The sequence below is a fragment of the Apodemus sylvaticus genome, chromosome 2 (assembly GCF_947179515.1).
Source record: "Apodemus sylvaticus chromosome 2, mApoSyl1.1, whole genome shotgun sequence".
NCBI classification, from domain to species: domain Eukaryota; kingdom Metazoa; phylum Chordata; class Mammalia; order Rodentia; family Muridae; genus Apodemus; species Apodemus sylvaticus.
Genome location: NC_067473.1, coordinates 140,692,096 through 140,715,903, shown reverse-complemented (window position 1 = coordinate 140,715,903; position 23,808 = coordinate 140,692,096). Strand labels below are relative to the sequence as shown.

At 39.4% G+C, this 23,808-nt stretch overlaps 1 pseudogene; it reads right to left on the bottom strand.

Moving 5' to 3' along the window:
- Positions 1–14,774: 14,774 nt before the first annotated feature.
- LOC127679460 (uncharacterized) lies at positions 14,775–14,875 on the bottom strand (annotated as a pseudogene).
- Positions 14,876–23,808: the final 8,933 nt, after the last annotated feature.

The window sequence follows — 23,808 nt, the reverse complement described above, 5'->3', positions numbered from 1 at the left end:
ATGAGGACATATTGTCAACCACTCAACAAACATTTATCCATGCTAGCTACAATATGGACTAATCTCAGCTCTGAAGATTAAATAGTATCTTCCCAGAAAGCTCCCTTCCTTGCACTTAACCAAGTTCTCTAGAGGTATAGCTCATCTGGATACTATAAAGGAATGTCAGACTGGATACTTTATAAAAAACAAAATGCTATTTCTCATAGTTCTTCTAGTCTAAGTGCTAGCTAGCTTAGTATCTGGCAACACATGTAGCATGAGTCCTGACGCCCTGTGGGTACCAAGTTCTGCAAATGCTCAAACCTCTTATACAGAATGAAGTTGTATTTACATATAGCCCACACTCTTCCTCCCCTTATATTTTGTTTCTGGGTTGTTTACAGTCCCTTAATAAAATGGAATCTGTGTGATTATTAGGCTGTATGGGTCTTTAACACTTCCTGTCCACAGCTGGCTGAATGTAATAATACAGAATCTATGGATACAGAAAGACTCTCCTCTCTGTCTCTGTCTTTGTCTGTCTGTCTGTCTGTCTGTCTGTCTGTCTGTCTCTCTGTCTCTCTCTCTCTCTCACTGTGTGTGTGTGTGTGTGTGTACAAAGATTATCCCAAGTGTTTTGCAATCACAATGAAAGATGCTAACAGGAACAGACCTTAAAGCTGAAAACCTCAGTGAGAAGAAGAGATGCACTCTCCAAAAAGTCTACCTTAACTATTTTTTATCTTAAGGTCCCTAAAAATGGAACTGTTCTTTTTTATTTTTCCCTTTTTAAAAATTAATTATTTTTATACACTCCATATTTTATTCCTTACTTTTCCAACCTCTGTCCACCATCAGACTGATCCACATCCCATACCTCCATTCCTGCCCCCTGTCTCCACATGGATGTCCACATCCCCTACCCCACCTGATCTCTAAACTCCCTGGGGCCTCCAGTCTCTTAAGGGTTAAATGTCTGAATAAACACAGACCCAGCAGTTCTCTACTGTATCTGTGTTGGGGGTCCTCATATCGGCTGGCGTATGTTGCCTGTTTGGTGGTCCAGTGTTTGAGATATCCCAGGGATCCAGATAAATTGAGACTGATGGTCCTACTAAAGGGTTGTCCTCAGTTTCATCTAATTTCCTCTCTAATTCAACAACAGGGGTCAGCTGCTTCTCCACATTGGTTAGGTGCAAATATCTGCATCTGACTCTTTCAGCTGTTTGTTGACTCTTCTAGAGTGCTATCATGCTAGGTCCCTTTTGTGAGTGCTCCATAGCCTCAGTAATAGTGTCAGGCCTTGGGACCTCCCCTTGAGCTGGATCCCACTTTGGGCCTGTCACTGGACCTTCTTTTCTTCAGGATCCTCACCATTTCCCTGTAATTCTTTCAGATGGGAACAATTATGGGTCAGAGTTATGACAGTGGGATGGCCCCACTTTCCCTCATTTAGAGGGGAACCTGGTCTGGAATTGGGGGAGAGAAAAGGACTGAAGCCCTGAGGGCCAGCAGAAAGAATGGAAAGAAAGGAGGCAACCTCGGGAGATAAGAGGTTAGGGGAACCCTCCAGAGTCCAGGGAGGTAGAGAATCACAGGACTGAAAGGGAGGGACATTAGATGAAATGCCTGACACTAGGGTGGGAACTCACAGAGCCTACCTCTAGCAGGAAGAAAGGAAACTCTTAGGGGGAAAGAACACTTCAGCTTCTCATCATCAGACCTGTTGCTAAAGCTGCTGACAAAAGTGTAATTAACACACAGCTTGTCTGCATGCTAGTGGACTGATGCCATGGGCTATTTCAAAATGCTGCTGGGCATCCCTGAGTTACCAGAACCCAACTACTCAGTCTGAGATAAATGTACAGTCATACCCTCTGGATAAGACTATAAGGGGTCCATAACTCACTCTGGATTCAGGAAATCTCTTGCTAGTATAAGTGATCTGAAGAAGCAATGGGGGTTGTTTATCAGAGAGTCAAGAACCTGCCTAAGACTTAGATAGATCCCTGGCACTGAGAACTCTGTTCCTTGGAACTGCAATCCCCAGCTGAGACTACTCTATGCCAAGAAATGTCAATTTATTTGCAACTCATGCTATGTTCTTTAGCTAGCATAGATCTTGCCTAATGTGAATCAGTCCTGGCCAATCTTGTTGGGTTCTCTTAAACACATAGTAATGAAACAAGACAATACATGTATTCTCACCTAACACTCCCTCCCCCAGAACTGTTTTACTGTTATCATCTCTTTAATATTGTTTCATCCCTCCATGTGATCATTATGTAATGAGCAATGCAATCTCCTTTTAAATTAGGCATGTTCCTATAATCATTTATTCCAGAAAACAATCAAAGCTAGGAATAAATACAGGCTCAAGCCTGTGCTCCCACCACTCAGGAGGCTGAGGCAAGAAAACTACAACAAGTTTAAGGCCACCCTAGGCTACACCATGAGTTTACCTCAAGCATAAGCTATGCAGCAATACTGTATATCAAAAACACACAAATAATAACAGTAAAATGATAATAATGTATATTATAGCCTCTTTTAAATAGTATTCAGTAATTCTTCCAAATATTCAATTCAAATGCATTTCTAAAGCACACCTGTTCAGAGGATCCATAAATAATGCTAAGAAAACAGGGACTTAGGGACTTTGCAGCTGTCCCACATTATAATAAGAGAGTAACAAAATAGCAAACAATTTACCTTAACTGATTAATTAACCACAGAGTACAAAATACAAATCCCTAAGTACAAGAAGGAAAATAAAGCAGATAATTATGATTTTCTCAATAAAATAAATAAGTAAACTTTCCATAAATGTGTCAATTTGGTTTGTCATACATCCTAATTCTTAATAAATAGGCAGTGCTCAAGTATTTTATAAAATTAGAAATTCAGAAACTTATGGCTTGTTTTTATTATAAAGTAACAAATCAGAAAGAGAATTATTCTGAGACTGGATCAATGGCTCAGTGGTTAGGAGTACTAAGTGCTCTTACAGGAGACCCAAGTGTTGTTCTCAGCACCAATTTCAGTTAGCTAATATCTGCCTCCAATTCCAGTTCCAGAGAATCTGGCATTGGCATATGCAGTCTAGATCTCAGAAACCCAGCTTAACCTTACAGAGCCTACTCTAAACCCTCATTGCAGAAAAACGGGAGACAAGAATGGCAAACCAAGCTGAGCAATTGAGAATCCAGACTGTTTTATACTTCCCTAGCTCCTGGGATTTGACCTTACTGTGGAGACAAGGAATGAGGATAGACACACAGAAAAAGATGGGATTGTGTTGACTACTCGGCTTTCAGTGTGACTTTCAATAAACAGAAGCTCTTGGTAGAAAAGTAAAGACTGACTTACAACATCACCCTGGGAGTACGAACATAGCAAAAACCAAAGTAAACAGGGCTCCATGCAAAGGGATGAACATGTAATCTTAGGGTAGTTTCATGGTAGTGGATACCGTGAGCATAAACAATGAGGATGGCGCTAGAGATAAAGCGTCTTCAAGGGAAGCTTGGGTAGACCGAACTATGAGGAAAGAGAAGTCATCCATTCAAATATCCAGTAGATAAACATATTTAAGAATCTCAGGGTAAGAATCAGTTTATGATTTCTGAAGCCAGAATGAAGAAGAATATCATTTCAATTCTAGTTCATACACAAGAGGCAGTAAAGGGGGGGGGTGAGGTCAGAGAAAATGAAAATACAGGTGAAGATCCTTTAGGATCTCGCAGGCAACAGGAAAGATCTGGAATTCTGGTTCAAAGACTCAAAATGAAAAATCCAATTGGAGGATACATAGAAGATAGGAGTTGGTTGCATGCCTAAATTCACTTAGACACAAGCCCTCTGGCTGCTGCAAGAACAGACTTTAAGAACAAGAGTAACAGCAGGGAAGTTCTGTTTGGAGACTATTGTGCTTATCCAATGTTGCTAGCAAGAGCTGAGGTAGGGGCAAAGGGTCTGGGGAGTAGCCAGTCAGATTCTAGACATAGGACAGGCAAGACAAGCTGGGAGAGAGATGGGTTTCTTTAGCTCTGTCTGTCACCCGATGAGAAATCATGAAGCCGCTGACAGAGTGGTGATCCTATTGCTAAGGACACAGTCTGTGGAGCTGATGGCTCAGTAAACTAACCAACTTAATCAACTATCTTGACATGTCTCCTTTTGTACTCTGAAACTACAATTATCAATAACACTGATAACCACTTTTGTTAACTGCGCATTTGTGCTGCTATTGGTAATCTGATCAGGGGTTCTTATGCATCACTTCAATGAATTCTGACATCAAGACTATGATAGGAGTGGGATATATCACATTAACAGCAAGGGAAATGAAGCGGAGAGATGAAATAAGTTGGGCCAAAGAGAGGTAAGGAAAAAACTAGGATATACATGTAATCTACCCCAGGTCCCAATCTTACAAAGAGATGCTTCCCAAGAAGAGTCAGTTTCTTCTTATGGTACCCAACTATGCATCACATCCTAATAGCACACCATGCCCACGGCTTATTGCCGTCCCTTCACAAAACAAACAACCTTTCCTCAAGCAAGATACTTCTAATACCCCCTCCCTGTTCCTCTCCTTCCCAGAAAGTTCATTGGTTTAACATTTCCCTTTAAAATGGGGTACCTGTGCAAGCACATGTGGCCCTATCATCGCATTGCTTTCTTTATTTTTTAATTTTTACTTTTATTTGGTTTTTCTAGACAGAGTTTCTCTGTGCAGTCCTGGCTGTCCTGGAACTCACTCTGTAGACTAGGGTGGCCTCAAACTCAGAAATCCACCTGCCTCTGCCTCCAAGTGCTGGGGTTAAAGGCGTGTGCCACCACCGATCGGCTATCACATCACTTTCTAAGCTCATTCCTTTTCATCATAAATCACCAATAATCACTTAGATTGCACTAATCATTGTTTACACCTGTGTATAATACCCCCCACTTGAAAAAACACAGAGTTCTAGACCAATAAATGAACAATGGAATTCATTATCTTATGTTCAAGTCTCAACTATGCTTTTCTTTAGCATTATGGTTTTGAGGAAGTCAATAAGCCTATCAGCACATCCTTTCTCCCTTTGTGCGATGAAGAGATACTACCTCCTTTGCAGAGTTACTATGCGGATTAGATGATATAAACTGACCACAGGACTTGACATCACCAACACAGAGGAACTGATGGGAGAGAGGAGGCAGAAAAGAGGGAGGAGAGTATACTATGAAGAAATGTGGTGATTTGAATGAGAATGTCCTTCTTAGAAATTTATTTGTAATGCTTGGTTCCCAGTTAGTGGAACTGTTTGGGAAGGATAAGGAGGTGTGGCCATGTTGGAGAAAGTATGTCACAGGAGGTGGATTTTGAGGTTTCAGAAGCCCATGCCAGACACCTCCCTCTCTGCCTACTGCTTGTGAATCAGGATATAGGATGTAAAGCTCCTAACTATTGTTCCAGTGGCATGCCTGCCTGCCTCCTGTCATGAAGATCATGAACTAACCCTCTAAAACTGTAAGTGAGCTCCCAATAAAATTTTATGCCCAGTTTTCTGAGGAACCGCCAGACTGATTTCCAAAGTGGTTGCATCATCTTGCAATTCCACCAGCAGTGGAAGAGTGTAGCTCTTTCTCCACATCCTTGCCAACACCTGCTGTCTCCTGAGGTTTTGACCTTAGCCATTCTGACTGGTGTGAGGTGAAATCTCAGGGTTGTTTTGATTTGCATTTCCCTAATGATTAATGATGTTGAACATTTATTAAGGTGCTTCTCAGCCCTCTGAAGTTGTTCATGTGAAAATTCTTTGTTTAGCTCTGTACCCCATTTTTTAATGGGGTTATTTGGTTCTCTTGGTTCTACCTTCTTGACACTTCCAGAGGACCCTGCTATACCACTCCTGGGCATATACCCAGAGGATTCCCCAGCATGCAATAAGGACACATCCTCCACTATGCTCATAGCAGCCCTCTTTGTAGTAGCCAGAAGCTGGAAAGAACCTAGGTGTCCCTCAACGGAGGAATGGATACAAAAAATGTGGTATATTTACACAATGGAGTACTATTCAGCCATTAAAAACAATGAATTCATAAAATTCTTAGACAAATGGATGGAGCTGGAGAACATCATACTAAGTGAAGTAACCCAGTCTCAAAAGATCAATCATGGTATGCACTCACTGATAAGTGGATATTAGCCTAGAAACTTTGAATACCCAAGACATAATCCACACATCAAATGATGTACAAGAAAAATGGAGGAGTGGCCCCTGGTTCTGGAAAGACTCGGTGCAGCAGTACAGGGGAATACCAGAACAGGGAAGTGGGAAGGGGTAGATGGGGGAACAGGGGGAGGGAAGAGGGCTTATAGGACTTTTGGGGAGTGGGGAGCCAGAAAAGGGGAAATCATTTGAAATGTAAATAAAGAATATACCGAATTAAAAAAAAAATCTTATGAGACTTGCCTTTGTCATGGTGTCTTTTCATAGCAACAAAATAGTAACTAAGACAATGAATATGCTTTTTGTATGATATATACTTATATAAAAATATTCTTTTTTACTGCAATTACACTTGAAGCTCAGTTTATTCATGGTATTGCACAAATAAGCAAAATACACATATAATTTAAAACTCCAGGCACAGGTTTCCTGATCTTCTTCAGCAATTCTTTTTTTTTCTTTTTCTTTTCTTTTCTTTTTTTTTTTTTTTTTTTTTTTTTTTTTGTTGAATATCGGCTTCATTTACACTGCGAATGGCAAAAACCTTTCCTGATACCCCCCTCCCCTAAGACCCCCAACCCCTCCCCCTCCTCCCTACCCCTGCCTCCACATATATGCCCCTCCACCCGACATAAGTCCACCTCCACTCCCTCAGTTTCCCTTTGTTGGGGCCTCTGTTGAGCCTTTACCTGACCAAGGACCATTCCTTCCGCTGATGCCCAAGAAGTCCTTCCTCTGCCACGTTTTTGGCTGAAGCCATGTGTGCTCCTTGGTTGATGGTTCAGTCCCTGGAAGTCTTGGGGCATCTGGGTGGCTGAAATTATTGTTCTTCCCATGGGGCTGTAAACCCCTTTAGGTCCTCTGGACCATCCTCCAGCTCCTCCATTGGGGACCAGTCCAATAGTTGGTTGCTAGCATCTGCCTCTGTATTTGTAAGGCTCTGTCAGGGCCCCTCAGAGACAACCATGGCATGCTCCTTTTTGTATACACTTCTTGTCATCCACAGTAGTATCAGGGTTTGTTGACTGTTTATAGGGTGAATCCCCAAGTATGGCAGTCTCTGGGTGGTCTTTACTTCAGTCTCTGCTCCACCCATCATCTCCCTTATTGCTCCTGTGAGTATTTTGTTCCCTTTCTTAGAGGAACCAAAGCACCCTCACTTAAGTCCTCCTTCTTCTTGAGCTTCCTGGACTAGGTGAATTGTAACTTGTTTATTTTGAGCTTTTGGGCTAACATTCGCTTATTAATGAGAGCATGCCATGTGTGTGTGTTCTTTTGTGACTGGGTTGCCTCACTGAGGATAACACTTTCTAGAGCAACTAAAAATATTCTTATATAACAGTACTCTACACAATAAATATATACAGTAGAATATTTTAGATCACGAAGTTCATTTACATTGAAAATTTCCACTAAAATAAAAAGGAAAGTAATAAAACAGTAAATCTTAGAAATTTTTAGTGTTCTGAGGAAAAAACACACTAATGTGACCAGAAATTATAAGCCTGTACATGGTGTTATTTCATAAACACAAAAGATTCCCCTAACTCCAATGATCAGGACACAAACTTGAAGTTACCAATTACATAAAGTAGTGAGTTTTAGGGGAGAGGCTATGACAATACTTCACCTTGGACCACTCTGCCATATAAGAACCCCCCCTCAGCCTCTCTGAAATGTCCTTCCTAGCTCCATGAGCAATCTGAAAAATATATCAAATAACACATAATAAATGTTCATCATGTCATTTACACTAAATGTCCAGAATATGGACAGAAATACTTTCCTGTATTAATAAGAAAGTATGTCATAATTTTCAGCTCTGTTGGGCATGGTTCTTAGACCCTAGAGACAGCATTGAATAAATCCCCCATTATTATGATGCTTACAATCTGGTGGAAGAAGACTAATAATAAACAAGTATGTTAGGTAGTAATAAATGTTACAAAGAATTATAAACCTAGAAAAATGAGAGTGTGGGATTCTAGCTTTTAAAGGATACCTAGGACAGAAAGCTCTGCCTACTGGAAATTGACCGTTGGCTCAAGTAATGTTCCTTCCTGTTTTTTTAAGCCAAAGGTAGGACCATCATTTCACCTTGGTTTGGTCTGACTTGTTTTCTTTTATAACAAATAGGTTCATTCTAGTACAGCTTGTTAAGCAGTCAGAAGATAATTTCCATGTGGCAAGACTCTAATGAATAAAACATTGCCAGGGAGTATAAGCAGAACCTGACACACTATATGTTAGATACGGAGCATCAGAACTGCAGGTAGTGCTACTGCCACGGAAATCAAAGATCACACATGTTTAGAGGTACTTAAGAAGAGAAAAATATTTCCATAATCAAATAACACAGCCTTGGTCTGCTTGTCTGTTTAAGAAGGAATGACAATTCTTTTTCACAAGTAATCCCCACCCCCCCCACCCCCAAAAATCATACCATTGAGATGAAAAAGCAAACTCCATGGGAACATCCCAAATTAGAAACCTTTCCAGATCGAGGCCACTTGACTTCTATTGATGGATTATAGCCAAGATGCAGATGCATTAAAAATATCTAATGTTACTGTCTGGTGCATTGGACAAGATGCATCATATGAAATAAGAATGAATTTCTTGTTGAAACTCCAGTTCCATCCTTAAAATAATCTCAGAGTGCATGTAAATATGTTCCAAAATCAGAACAAATTCCCAGGCTGGGAACATTTCATTTCCTAAGCAGTTTGGATAAACATCATGTGGAGACTGTAGCTACAGAATCACATTGACACCTAAGTTTCAGATTGTCGGTTAGACAGACTCATCCTGCATATAAAAGAACAGAAAAACAGACTCCAACTCACAATTTAAATAAACTCACGGGCATTTACTAGAGAAGACAACTTTCACAAATATTCATAGACAAATAAAAGAAGTGTGCAGTAGAAGGAAGGGGTGGAAGGAGGAAGACAGGAATAGAAGAAGGTAACCTGGACGTCACACTCCAATTGCACTTTGTAAAATAACACGTGGGAAAATCAATACGAATGAAGCCCATGCAAACATGGCAGCTCAAACACAATCTAGTATTCTTGTTTTATTGGATATTTTATTTCTTTACATTTCAAATGCTATCTCTTTTCCTGATTTACCCTCAGAAAACTTCCTATCCCATCCATCCCACCTCCTCCTGCTTCTTTAAGGGTGCTCCCACACCCACTCACCCACTCCCACCTCACTACCCAAGCATCCCCTTTACTGGGGCAATGAACCTTCACAGGACCAAGGGCCTCTCCTCCCATTGAGGCCTGACAAGGCCATCCTCTGCCGTATATGCAGCTAGATCCATGGGTCCCTCCATGTGTACTCCTTGGTGGGTGATTTAGTCCCTAGGAGCTCTGGGGGGGTTCTGATTGGTTGATATTATTGTTCTTCCTTTTGGATTGTAAAACAGCAGTGTACATTACAAAGGAACTGAAGGTGGAAGGTAGTGGCACATTTATTCCCTGCACTTAGGAGGCAAAGGCAGGCAAATCACTATGGATTTGAGACCAGCCTGGTCTGAAGAACAAGTTATAGGACAGCCAAAGCTATACACAGAGAAACCCTATCTCAAACACACACACACACACACACACACACACACACACACAGCCCTAACTGGTAATCCCTACTCCCAGTAAGACACTGTTTCTCAAACAAATCACTAAAAATTGAATATCTCTAAAAATTGAGGAACAATACTCAAATTGACATCAGGCCTCTACACGCACAGGCACAAAAATAAAATTACACTGCCACACAAACCACAGACTTTGCAAACACAAACACACACATGCATGCCCATAAACATGCCCACACTTTCATACACAAATCAAAGTAAAAAGAGCCAGAAAGAGAATTGTACATTTCAGGGGCATAAAACAGAAATAGACCCACGTCGGGAGCAGTTCAAAGAGGTGGTAGAGTTCTTATCTCAAAGAACTGAGCTGGCCTCCTTCCTTCCTGTCATATATCTAAAGACAAGATTGATCAGCTGTGCATTTAAAATTAATCATGTAAATATCCCCCTATTAATTGGCTCCTCATTGTCATTCAGGCATCCATGTCCAATTTTAAAAACATAATTTGTGGCCTTAGATCTGTCCTTATTCTGCCCCCTTTAGATTCACACCCGAATGTATGAAACTGAATTTATGACTGGTGAAAGGCAACAGATTAATAGCACCATAAATTAATCTATTCATCCATATACTAAGAGGAGAAAATCTAAAAAGAGGCAGTTCAATCTAACATCTTCTATTATTATGCTTTAAAAGTGAAGTCCAGGAAAATGAGATAAAAATTTATAACCCAAGACCAAAGAGCAAGTGGCATGCCGTGGCTTCACTGCTAGGTTTCCAGGCTTCTCAGAGTGACACTTTCAAGTAAAAATTTCCTTCTTTAAAATAACCATGTACCTGTATATTGGGTCAAATATAAATGCTTCAAAGTATTACTGATACATAAGGAAGATATATTAAAATATCATTTATTCTAGATACTATTCAACAAATAATAAGATGATGGTGGTGATAGAAAATAAATAAGAAGAGACCTTCAGGCTCTTAAAATGCTTTCTTCTTTTGTTTCTAAAAGATACAAGGAGGGCTACCTTTAGTATTTCACTGCCTATAGCAGAGATCAGAGCCATTAAACACATAGTGTTAACTGCCACCATCCTTCTCTCCCAATAATCAGACACTGCGAGTCTGTGAGCATTCCTCCAGACACAGTCCTCAGCCATTTACCCCACACTGCCCATCGGGAGCTGGTAACCAGTATCCTAGGGCAGCAGATCCCTCCCGTTTTCCAAGTGGTCCAGCTTCTCTCTTTCTAAATCCATCTTGCTGTCTGTCACTAGAGCTGTATTCGTAAAACCCAAAGCTAACTGTAGCATAAATTCGTGTTCATACCTTCCATTGGCTTTTCAGCACTTATAGGGTTAATACAGACTTTTCAGCCTAGCCTGCCTAACAGGTCTTTTAGATTCGTTTTATATGCTTTCTAGGATGTATCACGAATCCTTTTTTGTTAATACACCCTTGTTAGCCACTCCATTCAACCCCAGACATTGAGAATCTTGGAACAAAATGTTGGTTTTGCACATTCTGTTTCATTACTCTCAACTATGTGATTTCTTATCCTTCAAAGAAGGCATTAAATAAATGTTATATCCCTGTTAAGCTCTTCCTTTAATAAACACCTGATAGTACCCATCCCCTCCCATTCAAGGCACACCTTTTTCCTACCTTCGCCACATGGAACTCAAGAAGAGATACCCAAAAGGTCTCATGACTTTGACCTGTCCAGGGATAATGGCCATGTCACAGAATACAGTCTAGCTCAAACCCAAAAGCTAGATCAGAAAACCATTTTCCCCCTTGAGTCCTCCAAGCCAATAAGAAGGTGCTTTAAAAAAATCAATATCTGATATAAAATAGTACAGAAGCAGTGGTAGACTATTTATGCGGGGGAGAGTTGTGCAGAAAAATTAAGCTTCAGCCTAGGAAGAAGACTTAGGAAGAAATAATGAAGATTGACACATGAAAGATAATTCTAATGGACAGTATTGAGCCCCTGGATCCTTTATTTTTAAGTTGCCATTAAGTTGTTGTTTTGGGTAAAAGAAAATGATCCAGCAGAAGAATGCTCTGAGAGTAAAGGATCATTGTATCTCTTGGGGTCCACAGATCTCTGTTTACATCCCCTAGAGTGACAATTATGGTGCTCCATTGTAAGTTATTTGTTTGCACAGAGCAGTCATGTGAGCAATGGCAGAATATTACTCATCTTTGGTTCTTTAGAGTCTTTGGGGGGAGGGGTATTTGTTGAATAGCTGGAGGTCCAAGAAGGCAATTTTATCCTTTATTTCTAATACCAGTAGCTTAAGTCGGCAATACTCAAAAGCTGGTGGGCCCCGTTTGTCCCTTTTCTCAGGTGCCTCTGAATTTCTAGTGAATCCAGAGGTGGTAATAGTTTAAGATACACTTGTAAGTCTCTCAGATTATGAACTACCTATCCCAGTGGAGTGAGCCATCGCATCAAAACTTCCCCAAGGCTATATGTTTAGAAATAAAATGTTAGGTTTTTTATTTTATGGGTAGAAACTACTGAGAAATCTAATGATTTTACATATTAATTGTGGCAACTAAAACTCAATCCAATGCTTTTGGCCAGTAGGGCCATAGATAAAGATAAATAGATAAATACCAACATTTTCAAAGTAATCTCAAGGTGCTAATAATATAGAGAATATTGGAAAATTCTCTTTTTCACTCAGTTCTCTACTTTTGAATTGTACATACAAGCATGAATTTATAATATAAAAAATAAATATTCTTTTCACTTTAAAAACATGTGGCTCTCTGCATCTATATCTGTTTTTGTGACTTTTCTTGAATTCTTTTTCCTTCTGTTCATTTTGTCCTATTCCAATGTGTTTGTTTTTGTTTTCTCATATTATATTTATTTTATTATATTATATTTCCTTAGATGTCTAGTTTTTCTCAAATGAGGGACAGAAATGGGGTATATACAGATGGGAGTGATGTGGGGAGGAGCTTGCAGGAGTAAAGGGAGGAAAAACTATAACCAGAATATGTTACATTGAAAAATCTATTTTAATTAAAAAATATATGCGTCATTGTTCAAATCATGTCTCCTGTGTCATTCAATAAAAGAAAATAGATTTTGAAATGATAAGGGTCCTAACCTTGACACGTGAGCCTCATATATGCATGCTTCTCTATATGTTGACATCAGGAGCAGAAAGAGAAATTATTACACATCTCTGTAGCTCCCTTGGTGACTTTGCATATGTAACCTCTGACTTCTCCCTTAGAGCATTCCCTCTAGTGCCCAGAGCAATATGTCACTAACCGTCCATGTTATGGAAGAATATTCACATTGTACAGTTTAGAAAAATTAAATGTGCATCATGATATTACCATATGGCACTCACAATGAATCATCTTTAAAAGTAAAATTTCATGCAGTCACCCGTGGCCTCTGTCTTCAATTTTCAGCTAAAAATAAATATAAGAAAAGCCAGGCTCTCCCTCAGCTGACACCCTAACAGAAGGTATCTCCAGACTCTGGAGGTAGCTAAGGAACTGAATACAAAGAAGAAAATCCTGACAAATGTGAAGAGTGCATACCAGATATCACCTATTGTGTAGTCTAAGAAAACACTACAAACATAAATGTTTGTCAAAATGACTGGCCATGACCTCATCTTCACAGAATCATCTGTAGATCCATGTAGATCCCTAGAACCATGCAGGCTTTACTAAATTTCCAATCTTCCACACCTGCCAATCTCGAGACAAGTCTAGATACAGTTTTCCAGAACTCCTCCTAAGTTCAGCTCACATTATGCATCCCCTCTACACCCATCAGGGATCTTTTTATATCAGTCCATTGGCTGGTCTTATGATAATCCGTCCACTATAATGAATGCCAAGGTTACAGTGTGATCTCACTTAATACTTAATATGGCATTGGACAGAATCGTTCAATGCTTATTCCTAGACAGACACTGAACATGTAAATAATTCCAAGAGTATGTATGATTGGCAAAGACAGAAAAATAACTAGTACTAGGCAGTTCTGAGGATCATCTTTGCTTTAATGTACTATAAAATATTATAATATAAATCACATACTGTTTATAATGTTATAAAATCTATAATTATTGAAATAAATATTTGTGTTTATAGTTATACTGTTTTAATAACACAACTGTTTATGCCCTTATAGAACTTAACTTTTAATTATTTCTGTTTAATATCCTACTCATAAAATCTCATCAAGTTGAACATCTGCTCCTTGTAAGTTCTTTTGAGTCAGGTCAGCATAACACTGCACCAGGCCCTGGGCTATAGTCTAAGAATACATGAATACAGTGCAGTCTCTGCCCACCAAAAGGCCTCAATCCTGACAGAAAAGAGAAAGAGATGTAAAGAAATTACAGCAAAAAAGAAAGTGCTAAGTGAAAGTCTCTTCAAAACACAGAGAGTACAGACAGGCTTGAAATGAGAGTCAGGGGAGAAATTTAGAAAATGTTTTGTAGAAAATGCATCATTTGATCTGAGTCCCAAAGTACACAGATGCAGGTGGAGAAAAACACACATGACAGAGTTGGGGAGACATGCACATCCTGATCCCCAAAGAAGCAGCAAGAATAAGAGTTTAAATATATGAAACAGCCAGATATTTTCTAGGGATTACAGTAGATTTGAGACATGGAAATCCAAAAGAAGGAGAAACAAGAAAGAAATGTTCATGTTTTTATCCTCTCAAGAAAATATTATCTATATAAAACAGCTTCCCTTAAAAATTATTTGGGATGGTGCTAGAAAGATAGATCAGCAGTTAAGAGTACAGGCTGCTCTTACAAAATCCTCAGTTTTGATTCCTAGCATCCACATGGGGACTTACAATCATCTGTAACCCATTCATTATTAGGGTATCCCGTGGTGTTTTCTTTGGGACTCCATGGTACCAGGCATGCATGCCGTACTCATGCACACAAAGCAATTTTTAACTTAAAATTTATTTTGCTTCACGAATTTGTGTGTCATCCTTGTGCAGGGGCCATGCTAATCTTCTCTGTATCGTTACAATTTTTTAGTATATGTGCTGCACATGTTGGCCACATGCCTTCTACATAGTAAAACCATGTCTCAGAAAAGAATTTACTAATGTACAAAAGATGTATAAATTTAATATATATTACATTGAGTTTGGCTGTATGTGCACATCAATAATACCATCAGCAAAAGTAAAGTACGAACACATATATCTTCCCCTTCAAAATGTCTTCACATAGCCGGGCAGTGGTGGCGCACGCCTATAATCCCAGCACTTTTGAGTTCAAGGCCAGCCTGGTCTATAGAGTTAGTTCCAGGACAGCCAGAGCTATACAGAGAAACTCAGTCTCAAAAAACAACAAAAAAAATGTCTTCACGTTATACTATGTGTGTATTGCTATTACTGTACATTTGTTTCAGCAGGAACTTTTGTGTGCATGTATAGTATTGTGTGTTTGATTGTAGGCAAATATTCATGCAGTGTTTTCACTTGTGCCTGCAGATGCACATGCGCACATATGCAAGTGGTGGCCAGAGGCTGACATCAGGTGTCATTCTTAATCACTGTCCATCTTGTTTCTTGAACATGGAGAATCACTGGTTCAGCTATGCTGTCTGGCCATCAAGCCCCAGGGATCCACCTGTCTTTGTCTCCTGATGCAATCCCATGTCCAGCTTTCTATGTGAATGTCAGGGGTCTAATCTCACATCCTCACAGTGCCAAGCAAGTACTTTATCTACTGATTCATCTATCTCTTCAGCCCCAAGGGCTTTTGACACAGTATCTCCTTCGCTTCCAATCCATATTACTACATTGATAACTGTAGGAGCTCAGTGGCACACATCTTCCTAAAACATTTTTTCTTCAGTAAGAGAAGCTTTATACCTATTGAGGAACAATGGCCCCTTTGTCTTTCTCTATCAGCTGTTAAGCACTATTCTGTCTATGCTTCTATAAGTTTGATCATTTTTGCCTTCCTCTTATACATAGTATATATGTATACTATACATATGTGTAGTATATGTCCTGTGACTTTTTGTTTAAATATCTTAATGTCTTCTAAATTTACCATGCAAATTTTCTCATTTTTAAGGTTGTATAAGATAATATTGCATTGTATGTATGTTTGTACTGTCCTAGTTTGCTTTATAATGTTGTAGTAAAGACCAGGAGAAAAAACAATTTGTGGAAGAGAGGATTTATTTCGCTTATATTTCCCAATCACAGTCCCTCATTGAGTGAAATTTAGCCAGGTAGGAATCTGGAATCTGGAAATGAAACAGAGATCATGTATAGATACTCCTTTTGGGCTTTATCTACAAAAGCTTGCTCAGTTTGTTTCCTGATACAACCCAGAGCCACCTGTGCAAGGATGTTACTGCCCACAGTGGGGTGGAATTTCCCATATTAATCATTAATTAATAAAATGAACCCACAAACATGCATACAGGACAATCTGGTTCATATATCTTCTCACAGTTGAAGTCTCCTCTTCCCAGATGACCCAGGCTTGAATCAAGTTGAAAAGAAAACAGTAACAAAAGACAAAAAACAAACTACTTACTATCACATATATGCTTCTTACCCATTCATCTGTCAATGAGCATTGAATCATATCATATCTTGGATATTTTATACAATGCTGATTTGAGCATGGTACCAATACATCTCAAAAATACTTATTTAATTTCTTATGGACACATATCCTAGTGTTGAATTGCTAGATCATAAGGTAGTTCTATTTTAGAACATAAAATACATGGTTCCTAAACAGACGATTAGATCAAATAAAATAAGCATATCAGTATTTGTGTGCTATTTAACATTCCACTAGAGACAGAGAAAGTAGCTTCGAATAAGCAAGAGAATTTTAAAATGAATTAGATACAACATCCATTTGGAATAGCTCACAGAAGCTACACCATGAAATAGTAAGTGAAAGGCCAGTTGCAAAGGTCTAAATACTACCCCTAAACTCATGTGCTATGGTTCAAGCCTTCCATTCATTTAAGATGCAGTACTTGTGTTATTTATTAGGTCATGAGTTTCAAATTATATTCATTCATGTCCTTACAAAAGAGACCCCAGAGAACAAGCTAGGCTAATCTTCCATAGGAAGAAAATGGGAAGTAACCATCTATGTACAAGGAAATGTGACCTTCCCAGACACTAAACCTGCTAGTGTCTTGATTTCACAATTTTCAAACTCTAGAACTATATGAAGTAATTTCCCATTGCTGATTATTTGTTTGTTTGCTTTGTTTTCTTTTGAACATAGTTTTTTTCATCATATCATCTATCTTGATTATATTGACCCTCCCTCTACTCCTACCAGTTCATCCCCATCTTGCTTCCCATCCATATCTAAACAGGCTTTTAAAAGATAATAATAAAATAAAATACAACATAGTTAGACAAACCAAAAACAAATACAACATAAGTGGACAAAACAAACAGAAGAAAAAGAAGCCGAGAGAAGGCACATGAAGCCAAAACCAACTTCTCATATTCAGGAATCCCATGAAAACATTAAACTGGAAGCTATAACATATATGCAAAAGACCTGCCAGGTAAAATGGGGAATGAAAATGATATATGTACATATTTTTTAAGTAAAACAAGATAATTTGATAAAATGTCTTACAAAGGAAAGGATCTGACATGGCATTGTGAGACAAGGAACCTCCCAAGAAACCACTGAGTTCATTTTCTGTTGGTCATCTGCTACTTGTCACACAGCCTACACTTAATAGTGGTTTTCCAAACCATCAACCAAAGAGTAAACATGAGTCAGTCCACGGCTCCCACTACATATATAGCAGAGGACTGCCTCACCTGGCATCAATGGGTGGGGGGCGGGAGGTGCATGGTCCTCTGGAGGCTTGATGCTCCAGAGAAGGGGGATGCTAGAGGTGTGAGGAGGGAGTGAGTATGTGGGTGTGTGGGGGCGCACCCTCGTAGAGGCAAAGGGGAAAGAAGAAGATGGAGGAGAGACCAGGAAGGGGGATTACATTTGAAATGTAAACAAAGAAAATCAAATTCACATTTGCAAGTGGTATCAGCTTAGAGATTGCTTCTGGGTTAGGGATTTGCCACGTGTCCACATCTCTTCTCAGCTCTAGGGCCCCATCTAGGGTGGACAGGGGCAGGGCCTGTGCATGCTGCCTCAGCCTCTGCATGTTTTATGTGCCTCAATCCTCCTGATTTAGAGGGCTTTGTTTGCTTGGTGTCCTCCACACTTTGGTACTTACACTCTTCCTGCCTTCTCTTTACAGGGATCTCTGATCCTTGTAGAGTATAATTTGATAGAGATATCCCATTTAGGGCTGAATGTTCTAAGGTCTCTCACTCTGCATTGTGTCAGTCTGTGAGTCTCTGTATTTGTTGCCTTCTGCTGCAGGAAGAAGGCTGAGCAAGGCTCTAATACAAGAGTAGAGCTGGGTGTCATTTGGAGTAACTTAATTGCTATGTAGCTGTTTGTTTTTTAAAGAAGTAGTATTTGGTTTTACCTTAGGTCCCTGGGCTATGTGGTCTTGGGTTCTTGGTCAGACTACAGTGTCAGGTACAGGTTCCATCATGTGGAATGTGCCTTATATCAAATAAGATATTGATAGGTTTCTCCCACAAACTTTGTGCCACCATTTCACTGGCATATATCTTGCAGACAGCACTGTTGCTGAAAAGGGTTGTGGCTGGTTTGGTGCTTTCGTTTTTCCTTTGATGACCTACAGAATTCCTTCCCATAGGAAAAACATAAGAATGTAGGGCTGAGGGTGCTGTGTTGACCCTCAGACTACATAGACTCAACTTCTACAATACGTTGTATAGGTCTTCAGCAACGGGGCCTTGCTATCAGTTTGTGGAGAGGAATTAATAGACTTGGCTACAGCCTAGGTTGTTTGAGGGTTCCTGTAGAACACCTTTGACCAAAACCCAATTCTAGTACTGCAAGCTTCATTTGGTGACAAGAGATGTCCAGTTGGAGCTCGGTCTTCCCCACTATTTGCCAATTTCATTTAGTTCTCCTTTACATTGTGTATATACTTTAGGAAGATTCTACTGTGTTAGATTTCCATACCACACCTCAAGTGCCCTTTTATTTTAACCATCTCACCCCATATTCCTCCCCTCATTCACTCTCTCTTCTCCTTCCCCTCTTGATCCTCCCATTCCACCCATAATTGTCTATTCTATTTCCATTTCCTAGGTATATCTATCTGCAACCTCCACCTCAGTCCTTTCCTCTATATGTAACTTCTGTGGTATTATGGACTCTAGCTTTGTTATCAATGACTTAGCAGTTAATATCTACATAGAAGCACATACATGCCATAACTGGTTTTCTGTTAACTCACTCAGGATTTTTTGTACTTGCATTTGTTAACCCATAAATTTCAGGATTTCAGTTTTTCTAATTGTTGAGTAATACTATATTGTGTAAATATGTAACATTCTCTTTACCCATTCTTCTGTTGAGGAACGTCTAGTTGTTTCCAGTTACTGACTATAATGAATAGAGCAGCAATGAACATGTTGAACAAGCATCTCTGAGGTAGAATGAAGCATCCATTTGGTGTTTGCCAAGAGTGGTATAACTGAATCCTGAGGTAGATCAATTTCTATCTCCCTGAAGAATTACCATGCTGATTTCCACAGCAGCTGTACAAGTTTCTGCTCCCAGAAGTGTTGTAGTAAATATTATTTGGGGGTTGCTACACACCCTTATTGTTTTTATATATCTCTTTGTGGTGTGTACACCACTTAGATCATTCAGTTTCCAAACAAAACAAATGACAGCCTTTATATTTATAATAAGCTTTAAAAAACTAGAGCTGGGAAAATATCAACCCTCTATGCCATTTTGTCTACTTTCCTGTCAAAACTCCCATGATATCACTTGTCAAGTTCTTCCTGGGTTACTCATACTCTGATAGACCAGCCTTCATGGCAAGTGCTCCTACTACACAGAGACTTCATCCTTCTCCTCCCTCATTTCTGTTCTTTATCTCCAACCCCCAAGCCTGGCGAGCCTTTGTTCTAACCCCACTCCTCTGCGCAGCTCAGGCTATAGGCATCTTTATTAACCAATAAGGGAAATTTTGTAGGGCAAGGTTTGCACAAAACATCTGGTATAGGTGAGAATACACTTGTCTTGGGGAAACCATGTCTGAGGATACAGACTTTACCATTAGAGTACAAAGGAGCACCAGACAAAACCCCTAGATACCAACAATGGAGGAGTGATTCCCTTGCTCTACATCCTCACCAGCTGTCTGTCACCTGTGGAAAATGAAATCTCAGGACAGTTTTGATTTGTATACCTTGATGGCTAAGAATGTTGAACATTTCTTTAAATATATCTCACCCATTTAAGAGTCCTCTATTGAGAATTCTCTCTTCATACATGTACCCCATTTATTAATTGGACTATTTGTTTTCATACTAAATAATTCTTTAAGATCTTTATGTATTTTGGATACCAATCATCTACCAGATGTGAAGTTCTTAAAAATATGTTCCTATTCTGTAGGCTGCTGCTGCTTTTTCCAAATGATGGTGTCCGTTGCAATGCATGAAGTTCCATGTATTATTTGTTGATCTTAGTGCCTATGCTAATAGTGTTCTGTTCAGAAAGTCTTTTTCTATGCCAATAAATTCAAAGCTATTTCACACTATCTCTTCTATTAGTGTCAGTGTATCTAGTTTTATGTTAAGGTGTTTGGACTTGAGTTTTATACATGGTGAAAAGTATGGATCTATCTGGACTCTTGCACATGCAGATATTTAATATGACCAGAACCATTAGTTGAAGATTATGTCTTTTATTTCAGTGTATATTTTTGTCACGTTTTTCAAAACTCAGGTGTCTGAAGGTGTGTAGATTTAATGTTTGGGTCTTCAATTCAATTCCATTGATTAGCATATCTGTTTTTGTACTAATACCATACTGTTTCTATAACTATAGTTCTGTAGTACAATTTGGAGTTGAGGATGGTGATATCTCCAGCAGTTCTTTTGTTGTTCCGGATTATATTTGCTATCCTGTTTTTTTCATGTATTCCCATGTGAAGCTGAAAATAGTTTTTTGAAGATATGTGAAGGATAATATTAGAACCTTAATGAGGATTGCAATTAATCTATAGGTTGTTTTTAGTAGAGTGACCATTTTTACTGCTTTAATCCCACACATCCATGAGCTTGGGAGATCTTTCTATCTTCTGATATCATATTCAAATTCTTTTTTCAGTGCTTTAAGGATTTTTTTTATTCGATATAATTTATTTACATTTCAAATGATTTCCCCTTTTCTAGCCCCCCCACTCCCCGAAAGTCCCGTAAGCCCCCTTCTCTTCCCCTGTCCTCCCTCCCACCCCTTCCCAGTTCCCCATTCTGGTTTTGCCAAATACTGTTTCACTGAGTCTTTCCAGAACCAGGGACCACTCCTGCTTTCTTCTTGTATCTCATTTGATGTGTGGATTATGTTTTGGGTATTCCAGTTTTCTAGGTTAATAACCACTTATTAGTGAGTGCATACCCTGATTCACCTTTTGAGTCTGGGTTACCTCACTTAGTATGATGTTCTCTAGCTCCATCCATTTGCCTAAGAATTTCATGAATTCATTGTTTCTAATGGCTGAATAGTACTCCATTGTGTAGATATACCACATTTTTTGCATCCACTCTTCTGTTGAGGGATACCTGGGTTCTTTCCAGCATCTGGCAATTATAAATAGGGCTGCTATGAACATAGTAGAGCATGTATCCTTATTACATGGTGGGGAATCCTCTGGGTATATGCCCAGGAGTGATATAGCAGGATCTTCTGGAAGTGAGGTGCCCAGTTTTCGGAGGAACCGCCAGACTGATTTCCAGAGTGGTTGTACCAATTTGCAACCCCACCAGCAGTGGAGGAGTGTTCCTCTTTCTCCACACCCTCTCCAACACCTGCTGTCTCCTGAATTTTTAATCTTAGCCATTCTGACTGGTGTAAGATGAAATCTTAGGGTTGTTTTGATTTGCATTTCCCTAATGACTAATGAAGCTGAGCATTTTTTAAGATGCTTCTCCGCCATCCGAAGTTCTTCAGGTGAGAATTCTTTGTTAAACTCTGTACCCCATTTTTTTAATAGGGTTGTTTGGTTTTCTGGAGTCTATCTTCTTGAGTTCTTTATATATATTGGATATTAGCCCTCTATCTGATGTAGGATTGGTGAAGATCTTTTCCCAATTTGTTGGTTGCCGATCTGTCCTCTTGATGGTGTCCTTTGCCTTACAGAAACTCTGTAACCTTATGAGGTCCCATTTGTCAATTCTTGCTCTTAGAGCATACGCTATTGGTGTTCTGTTCAGAAACTTTCTCCCTGTACCGATGTCCTCAAGGGTCTTCCCCAGTTTCTTTTCTACTAGCTTCAGAGTGTCTGACTTTATGTGGAGGTCCTTGATCCATTTGAATTTGAGCTTAGTACAAGGAGACAAGGATGAATCAATTCGCATTCTTCTGCATGCTGACCTCCAGTTGAACCAGCACCATTTGTTGAAAAGGCTATCTTTTTTCCATTGGATGTTTTCAGCCTCTTTGTCGAGGATCAAGTGGCCATAGGTGTGTGGGTTCATTTCTGGATCTTCAATCCTGTTCCATTCATCCTCCTGCCTGTCACTGTACCAATACCATGCAGTTTTTAACACTATTGCTCTGTAGTATTGCTTGAGGTCAGGGATACTGATTCCCCCAGATTTTCTTTTATTGCTGAGAATAGTTTTAGCTATCCTGGGTTTTTTGTTGTTCCAGATGAATTTGATAATTGCTCTTTCTAACTCTGTGAAGAATTGAGTTGGGATTTTGATGGGTATTGCATTGAATCTGTATATTGCTTTTGGCAAAATGGCCATTTTAACTATATTGATTCTACCGATCCATGAGCATGGGAGGTTTTCCCATTTTTTGAGGTCTTCTTCCATTTCCTTCTTCAGAGTCTTGAAGTTCTTGTCATACAGATCTTTCACATGTTTGGTAAGAGTCACCCCAAGATACTTTATACTGTTTGTGGCTATTGTGAAGGGGGTCATTTCCCTAATTTCTTTCTCAGCCTGCTTATCCTTTGAGTATAGGAAGGCCACTGATTTGCTTGAGTTTATTTTATAACCTGCCACTTTGCTGAAGTTGTTTATCAGCTGTAGGAGCTCTCTAGTGGAGTTTTTTGGGTCACTTAGATAGACTATCATGTCGTCTGCAAATAATGATAGTTTGACTTCTTCCTTTCCAATTTGTATCCCTTTGACCTCCTTATGTTGTCGAATTGCCCGAGCTAGTACCTCAAGTACAATATTGAAAAGATAAGGAGAAAGGGGGCAGCCTTGTCTGGTCCTTGATTTCAGTGGGATTGCTTCAAGTTTCTCTCCATTTAGTTTGATGCTGGCTACCGGTTTGCTGTATATTGCTTTTACTATGTTTAGGTATGGGCCTTGAATTCCTGTTCTCTCCAAGACTTTAAGCATGAAAGGATGCTGAATTTTGTCAAATGCTTTTTCAGCATCCAATGAAATGACCATGTGGTTTTGTTCTTTGAGTTTGTTTATGTAATGGATTGTATTGATGGATTTCCGTATATTGAACCAACCCTGCATTCCCGGGATAAAGCCTACTTGATCATGGTGGATGATCGTTTTGATGTGTTCTTGGATTCGGTTGGCAAGAATTTTATTGAGTATTTTTGCATCGATGTTCATAAGGGAAATTGGTCTGAAGTTCTCTTTCTTTGTTGGATCTTTGTGTGGCTTTGGTATCAGCGTAATTGTGGCTTCGTAGAAGGAATTGGGTAGTGTTCCTTCTGTTTTTATTTTGTGGAATAGTTTGAAGAGTATTGGTGTTAACTCTTCTTTGAAGGTCTGGTAGAATTCTGCACTGAAACCATCTGGTCCTGTGCTTTTTTTGGTTGGAAGACTTTCTATGACTCCTTCTATTTCTTTAGGCTCTATGGGACTGTTCAGA